Source organism: Dipodomys ordii, unplaced genomic scaffold, assembly GCF_000151885.1.
Source record: "Dipodomys ordii isolate 6190 unplaced genomic scaffold, Dord_2.0 Scaffold39, whole genome shotgun sequence".
Taxonomy (NCBI): Eukaryota; Metazoa; Chordata; class Mammalia; order Rodentia; family Heteromyidae; genus Dipodomys; species Dipodomys ordii.
In genome coordinates this window covers 207,362-214,992 of record NW_012267255.1, presented here as the reverse complement: position 1 = coordinate 214,992, position 7,631 = coordinate 207,362, and the positions used below count along the sequence as shown (strand labels likewise).

The following is a 7,631-nucleotide window of genomic DNA, read 5'->3' as shown; positions in this document are numbered from 1 at the left end:
CCAAAAAAAAAAAAAAAAAGGAGCTCAGGGATAGCACCCAGGCCCAGAGTTCAAGCTGACAAAAAAACAAAACAAATCCTTTTCTTAGGAGAGAAAATCATGTTGCAATTCAGAAAACATTATTTCCTTACATAATTAATGGTATAGAAGTGGTTATTAGGCCCTTTGGAAAGCTCAGGGTCAGTACACAGGCTCTGAGTTCAAGCCCCATGACTGGCAAAAAAGGGAAAGAAAAAGAACCATATTGGGGGCTGGAAGTAAGTAGACCACTTGCTAGCTTATACAAGACCCTGAAGTCCCCAGCACCACCACCCCAAAAGAAAGCCCACATAAGATTATGTGATTATGTTTACAAAGATATTCTTGATAGCAGAATGTTTTGATGGCAGAATAGTTATTGTCTTATCATTGAAATCTTGATTGAATAATTTATGTAGTATACATACCCAGAAGTATGGGATATCCATAAGAATGACAGAGGAATGTTTATTAAAGTATCAGTGAATACATGAGGGGTATTGGGATAAAAGTATAACTGGAATAAAGAAAGGAGGGTTCAGGAAAAGAGGTAAATGACTGCATGTTTGTTTAAAAACAATTGAAAGGCTGTGTTTATCTGCATGTATTATATAAACAGAAAAATAGGGAAGGATATATTACAAGTTTTATAGTGCAAGTATGCTGGTGATAACATTTTTTTTTCTTTTATATGGCTAAAGAAGTTTTTGTGCCAGGCACAGTGGCTCAAGCCTATAATCCTAGGTTCCTCCGTAGTGAAGATCATGACTTGAGGCTAGCCACAGCAGTTCAGTGGTTTGTGCCTGTCATCCCAACTACAGTGGCTGCATGCAGTAGTGGGTGCCAGTCATCCCCAACAACCCTAATAGAAGGATTGTAATTCAAGCTGGCCTAGGTATAAAACAAAACCTCATCTTGAAAATAACCAATGTGAAGGGACTAGAAGTATGGCTTAAGTGGTAGAGTACCTGCCTAGTACTCACAAGGCCCTGAGTTAAATCTCCACCAAAAAAAAGAAAAAGATAAAGAAAAAAAAATTTTGTTTTCATTTTGTTATTGTGAGATATCCAGTAATGGAATTCTCTTCTTTAATAGTTTTTCTTCAGTACTTTAAAAATTTTTACAATGTTATTTTCTGTTTTGCATCATTTTCAGTGATAAATCAGCTGATAGTTTGTTATAGGAATAGGCCACCAGGGCACTGCTATTTTTAGAATCGATAGATAAAACATATAAATTACGCTTATTAATGAGATACTGTGTAATATTTGATACATGTATATATTATATTTTGTGTACATTGCACAGCATATGTTAAACATACTCTCAAAACACACCTAACCCCAAATAGTTATCTTTTTATGGTAGAAACTATGAAGTTTCTAGCTTTTTGAAATAATACTTTACGTTATTGTTATTTGTAGTACTATATTGCATAAAAATACCCCTACAAATCTTGGTTCTACCTAACTGTAACTTATTACATGTTGATCAGTGTTTTCCCATTTTCTAGCTTCCTTTTTCCCCTGCCATCTGGTAACCCCTTTCTACTCTCAACTGCTATGGTATAAACTTTTATCTATTTTGTGTGTGTGTGTGTGTGTGTGTGCGCGCGCACTTGTGCGTGCACACGCGTGCTAGGTACTGAGTTTTGAACTCAGGTTTACATTTGTCTGGCTTGTTCACTCATGGCTGGAACTCACTTGAGCTATGCCTCCACTGTCATCTTTTTACTGGTTAACTAGTTATAAGAGTCTCAGATTTTTCTGCATGGGCTGCTTCAAATCTTGATCTTTAGATCTCAGCCTTTCAGTAGCTAGGATTATAAACATGAGCCACCACCACTGGCTCAAACTTATTTCTTTAGTGTGTATAAATACCCAATTTTCCCAGTACTGTGTGTTGAGAAGAATGTCCTTTGCCTCTTAAATAAATCTTTTTTTTTTGTCGTGGGGCCTGAACTCTGGGCTTGGGCACTGCTCCTGATTCTTCAGCTCAAGGTGAGCACTCTACCACTTGAGCCATACACCACTTCCTGTTTTCTGGTGGTTATTTAGAGATAAGAGTTTCACAGACTTTCCTGCCCTGCCTAGGCTGGCTTTGAACCGTGATCTGTGAGGCTGGCTTTGAACCGTGATCTGTGATCTGAGATCCTTAGATCTCAGCCTTCTGAGGATTACAGGTGTGAGCCACAAGTGCCTGGCTGAAAAGTTCATGTTTTAAAAGGTGTGGTTCAAAGGCCAGCCTAGTAATATAGTTCAACAGATTCCATTTTCACAGAAGGAAAGAAAACTGGGGTGTCATTCCAGCTCTGACAAGAAGATCATGGTCCATGACAGGCTGGGCAAAGAGTAAGACCCTGTATTAAGCAAATAAACAACAACAACCAAAACAAAACAGAAAAAGGAAAAGAACTGGAGGTGTGATTTCTAGCTAGGTATATAATACCTATGATTATAGGTATGCTTAGGATTATAGCATGGTGGTGGCCAGCTCCTGTCCAGTTTTTTTTCCTTTACTCAGTTCCTCTGTTTAATCTTTTAGATTCTGCATACCTGTGTGCCTAGTTTATTTCACTTAACATGATGATTTCTAGTTACATGTATGTTGTCGCAAATAACAGGATTTCACTTTTCATGCCAATGAAATTTATTGTTCATTTATATAGTTCTCATTAAATTTGAGGATTTTCTTACAGCTTATTAATGGTGTGTTTTTGAATTTGATTTTTTTGCTGTTCATTATTATTTTTCTAATCTTCTATTAATCATATCTACTTTATTGTTGGTTTAATTTTTTTCATCTGTAGAAACTATTTCTGTGTGTTCTCCTTTCTTCTTGATTGTGGAACAGATTTTCTTTTGTTTTCTTGTACTGCTAGGGATAGATCCCAGGGTCTTGTGCATGCTAGGCAAGTATCTACCATTGAGCTGATTGAGTTACATCCCTGGTCCCAGAATACTTCTTTTTTTTTTTTTTTGGGTCCGGTTGTGGGGCCTGAACTCTGGGCCTGGGTGCTGTCCCTCAGCTTTTCAGCTCAAGGCTAGCGCTCTACCACTTGAGCCACAGTGCCACTTCCGGCTTTTTTCTTTTTGCTTATGTGGTGCTGGGGAATCAAACCCAGGGCCTCAGGCATGCAAGGCAAGCGCTCTACCACTGAGCCACCATCCCAGCCCCAGTACTTCTTTTTTTTCTTCTTCTTTATGTCTCTATTTTTTTTATTCTATGTCAACATTGATTTTTATTTGTTGGGTGCAGTTTTTCTTCTTTTCTCTGAATGAATAACTTGAAAGACTTTAAACTTTATTCTAGGATAGTTTCTTGGGAATATTTTTTTTTCCCCCTTTTGGTGGTGGGGCTTGAGCTCTGGACCTGGGAGCTGTCCCTCTGCTCTTCAGCTCAAGAGCCACAGTGCCACTTCTGGTTTTCTGGTGGTTTATTGAAGAGTCTCATGGACTTTTCTGCCTGGGCTGGCTTAGAACCGTGATCCTGACATCTCAGCTTCCTGAGTAGCTAGGATTACAGGTGTAAGCCACTGGTGCCCTGCAATAGTTTGGTTCTTTAATAAAGACTTCTGTTTGAGCTTCATAAAGGTAGTGGCAAAATAGCCTTGAGAGATAATATTCCCCCCCCCCATTACTGAGTACTCTTCTGAATACTCTATTCTTTTTATTATCAAGTCTCTCAATTCTAGCTGATAATAGGTGTACAAGCATCCATTTATAACCTTTGGAAAAAATTTCCTACTTCCTTCTTCCCTGTTATTTTGCCCTGACTTGACTTAATAGCGTATGGGCTCATTAGTAATTAGAATGAATAAATACATGATAGTAACCAGTTTTCTGGAGCTTGGTTGTTGTCTGTGTTCTTTTCTCTATTACTCTACTCTGGGAATTCTAGCTACCCTAGCCTTGTAAATTCTCCACTCTTTTCAGCAAAAGGAGACTGCCAGTTATTTGGAATTTTCTTCCGTAGCTTCTCTGTGGCCTAGAAATCTTTCCAGGCTGAGTTGGAGCAATCAAAGGGCTCACTTGGTTTTCATCTTTTTGGGTACAGTGTTTTGTTTTGTATTGCTGTTATCTAGTGTCTAAAAACCTTTGTTTTATATATTTTGTCCTTTTTTAAAGTTATTTAAGGTGAAAAGGTAAATTGGAATCCTGTTTTTCCATATGGCTAGCAGTGAAAACACTTGGGTAAAAAAGGAGAGGAGAGATGAGAAATAGGTGAGAAAGATTGTCAAATCTTCTTTTATACATGAGTAAAAAATAGGAAATATTTCTTTAAATTAAAAAAGTGTTGTTATAAAGCTGATGTACAGAGAGGTTACAGTTACATAAGTCAGGAAAAGAGTACATTTCTTTGTGGACAATGTCACACCTTCCCTTGCACTTGTCCAGATTTTCCCTCCCATTCCTATCCACAAGTTGTTTAGTTCATTTTCAACATAGTGTCTAGTGAGTACCATTGCTGTATTTGCTTATCTTTTGCCCCTTCAAAGACATATAAAGGAACAAACAAGACCAAAAGGAAACAAAAATAGCAACAAAGAAAAAAACTCGTTTCCATTTCCTGGAGTGCATTTTGATAAATTTTATTTTGTATGACCAGAGGCACATAGGCATTGCGCCTTTGTGTTCTAAGAATATTCTCCTTTGGTCTCACTGTGAGTGAATGCCTAGAGTCCTGTATAATTTGTTATGTCCTAGTGTATTTTAGATCTAGCTCCCACATACGAGAGAAAACATGCCATTTGTCTCTCTGAGCTTGGCTGAAATAAAAATATTAATGAATATCTAACTTCATGCCTTGGAAATCTAGAGTATGACTATTTAGTATGTATTAACACAATATTTAGAATTTTTTTATACTGTTAACCCTAATGTGAGTCTTGGTATATTATTTGATTTGATTTGATTTTGCTCAGTCCTTTTGTTCTTTTTTGGTAGTACCTTGTTTGAACTTAAGGGTTTAAGCCCTTGGTAAGGCAGATAATCTGTTCTTTGAGCCACACCTCTAGCCCACTATATTTTTTATTTTTATTTTGTTTTTTTAAAGTTGGAAGTGGTAGTGCATGCCTACATTTCCTATATATTTAGAAATGGAGGCAAGAGGATCAGAATTTGAGGCCAGCCCAGGCACAGTTAGTGAAATCATGTCTTGGAAATGGAGAAGAGTGGGGCACCTGTGGCTCATGCCTTACTCCCAGCTACTCAGATGGCTGAGATCTGAAGATTGAGGTTTGAATCCAGCCCTGTCAGGAAATCTGTTAGAATCATATCTCCAATTAACCACCAGAAAGCTGAAAGTAATGTTGTAGCTCAAGTGGTAGAGTACTAACCTTGAGCAAAAGAAGCTTGCTGACAACATCTAGGCCCTGAGTTCAAACCCCAGGATTAGCACAAAAAAGAAAAAAATGAAAAAAGAAAACAACTGAAGTGTAGCTCAAGCAATAGAGTACTTGACATGGTTCTGGGTATATTCTTAATATCATTTAAAAAAAAGTTAATATATTGCTGTTTCAGCAAATTTAATGAATTCAAAAGACATAGGTTATAGGCTCCCCAAAGGATTTTGATACAGTATAAACTATTACGTAGTTTAAATCCTATGAGATTTAATAAATAGCTTAAAAACCATTAATAATTAAAATTACTATGTATTTGAAAGTGAAGCTTCTAAATCAGTCATTCGATCTTAGTAAGTTCTATAACTTTTTCCTAAATAGCACTCTCAAACTAAGGGCATTAAAACCCTGTTATTAAGAATATGTAAACAGGACTGGGAAGGTAGCTCAGTGGTAGAGCGCTTGCCTTGCATGCATTAGGCCCTGGGTTCGATTCCTCAGCACCACATAAGCAAAAAAAGAAAAAAAAACCGGAAGTGGTGCTGTGGCTCAAGTGGTAGAGCGCTAGCCTTGAGCTGAAGAGCTGAGGGACAGCACCCAGGCCCAGAGTTCAGGCCCCACGACCAGACCCCGGAAGAATATGTAAACAGTGGCTGGGAAGGTGGCTTAGTGGTAAAGTGCTTGCCTAACGTGCATGAAGTCCTGAGTTTGATTCCTTAGTACCACATTAACAGAAAAAGCCAAAAGTGGTGCTGTGGCTCAAGTGGTAGAGTACTAGCCTTGAGCAAAAGAAGCTGAGGGACAGTGCCTAATCCCTGAGTTCAAGCCCCATGACTGACTATATATATTATATATTACATATATATATATATAATATATGCTAATGAAAATGGAGAAATACTAAAGCTGGAAACCATTTGAAAATCACTCACTTTAACTGAGGCAGTCAGGTAGACTTAGTCAAGTTTAGATCTCTTAACCTTATGTGCAAACAAAGATAATGATACCTACCTATCTCTTGCTTCTTTTAAAGATCATGATAATAGAGCTCTTGCCCTGGGAAGATTTTTGTCCCCCAGGAGTATTGGTTACTGATTTTCTGATAGTGATATGGTTTGGCTCTGATGGTAGAAGCTAGAATGCTGCTAAAACACCTAGCAATTCATACAGTGATCCCTGTAAAAAAGAAATGCCTGGCTGTAGGCATCAGTAAATGTCTGTGTTGAGAAATCCCTGACATAGCATGCCTGTCCTGATACAATGCCAGGATACACATGGTTCTGTTTATTTAATCAATTAGGGGCTGCAAATAAAGCTTTCCATTACTTTGCTTTATAATTCTTGTTCTGGTGTAATTGTTAATCTTAAAACACAACAAAAATACTTCAAAATTAAATAACTTGAATTTTCCTTTTATTAATCTATAAAAAGTGAAATGGTAGTTGGCATGGTAGTACACACTTGAATATAATCCATGCTACTGGGTAGGCAGAGGTAGGAGGATTTTGAGTTCATGGGCAGCCCAGGCAAAGTTAGCTTGCTCTGTAGCCAAAAAAAAATCAAACAAAAGGGTTGAAAGTAGGAAGTAGTTCTGTGGCTCAAAGTGGTAGAGCGCTAGTCTTGAGCAAAAAGGGCTGAGACAGTGTCCAGACTGAGTTCAAGCCCCTTCTACCCCCCAATAAAAAGGGTTGAAGGTGTGGTTCAAGTGGTAGAGCACTTGCCTAGCCTGTTCAAGGCCCTGGGTTCAGTCTCTAGCCCTACAAAAACAACAAAACTAAAACCAAAACAAGGGCTGGGATGTAGCTCAGTGGCAAAGCGCTTGCCTAGCAAGTGCAACGTCCTGGGTTCGATCCCCAGTACCAAAAAAGAAAAGACCAAAAAAAAAAAAAACAAGACAAAAGTAGAGAAAGCATCAGAAGTCTTGGAAATTGCTTGATGTGTTGGCTTATACATGTAACCAAGTCTAGCCAGTTAGAGAACTAATATCTAGAAGACTTCAGTTTGAAGCCAGCCTGAACAGGCAGTAATTGAGACTCCATTCCCCAAAAACTGAAACTCAAGTGTTGGAGCATTTGCCTAGAACACACTAGGTCCTAAATTAAATCCCCAGAAAAATTATGGTGGATTAAACTCATATTTGTTCATACAGAGGGTCATTAAAAAAATTAACCAGTCTACTTATGTCTATCATGCTGTTGCTGCTGCTGCTTCTTTTTTTATCAGTGGGGCTTGAACTCTGGGCCTGGGTGCTGTACCTCAGCTCTTCAGC

At 38.2% G+C, this 7,631-nt stretch overlaps 1 protein-coding gene across 1 annotated transcript in view; it reads left to right on the top strand.

Moving 5' to 3' along the window:
- The window catches only part of Usp33 (ubiquitin specific peptidase 33), a 67,846-nt gene that overhangs the window by 9,823 nt on the left and 50,392 nt on the right, over window positions 1-7,631 (top strand). The gene's annotated exons all lie outside the window — the stretch shown is intronic.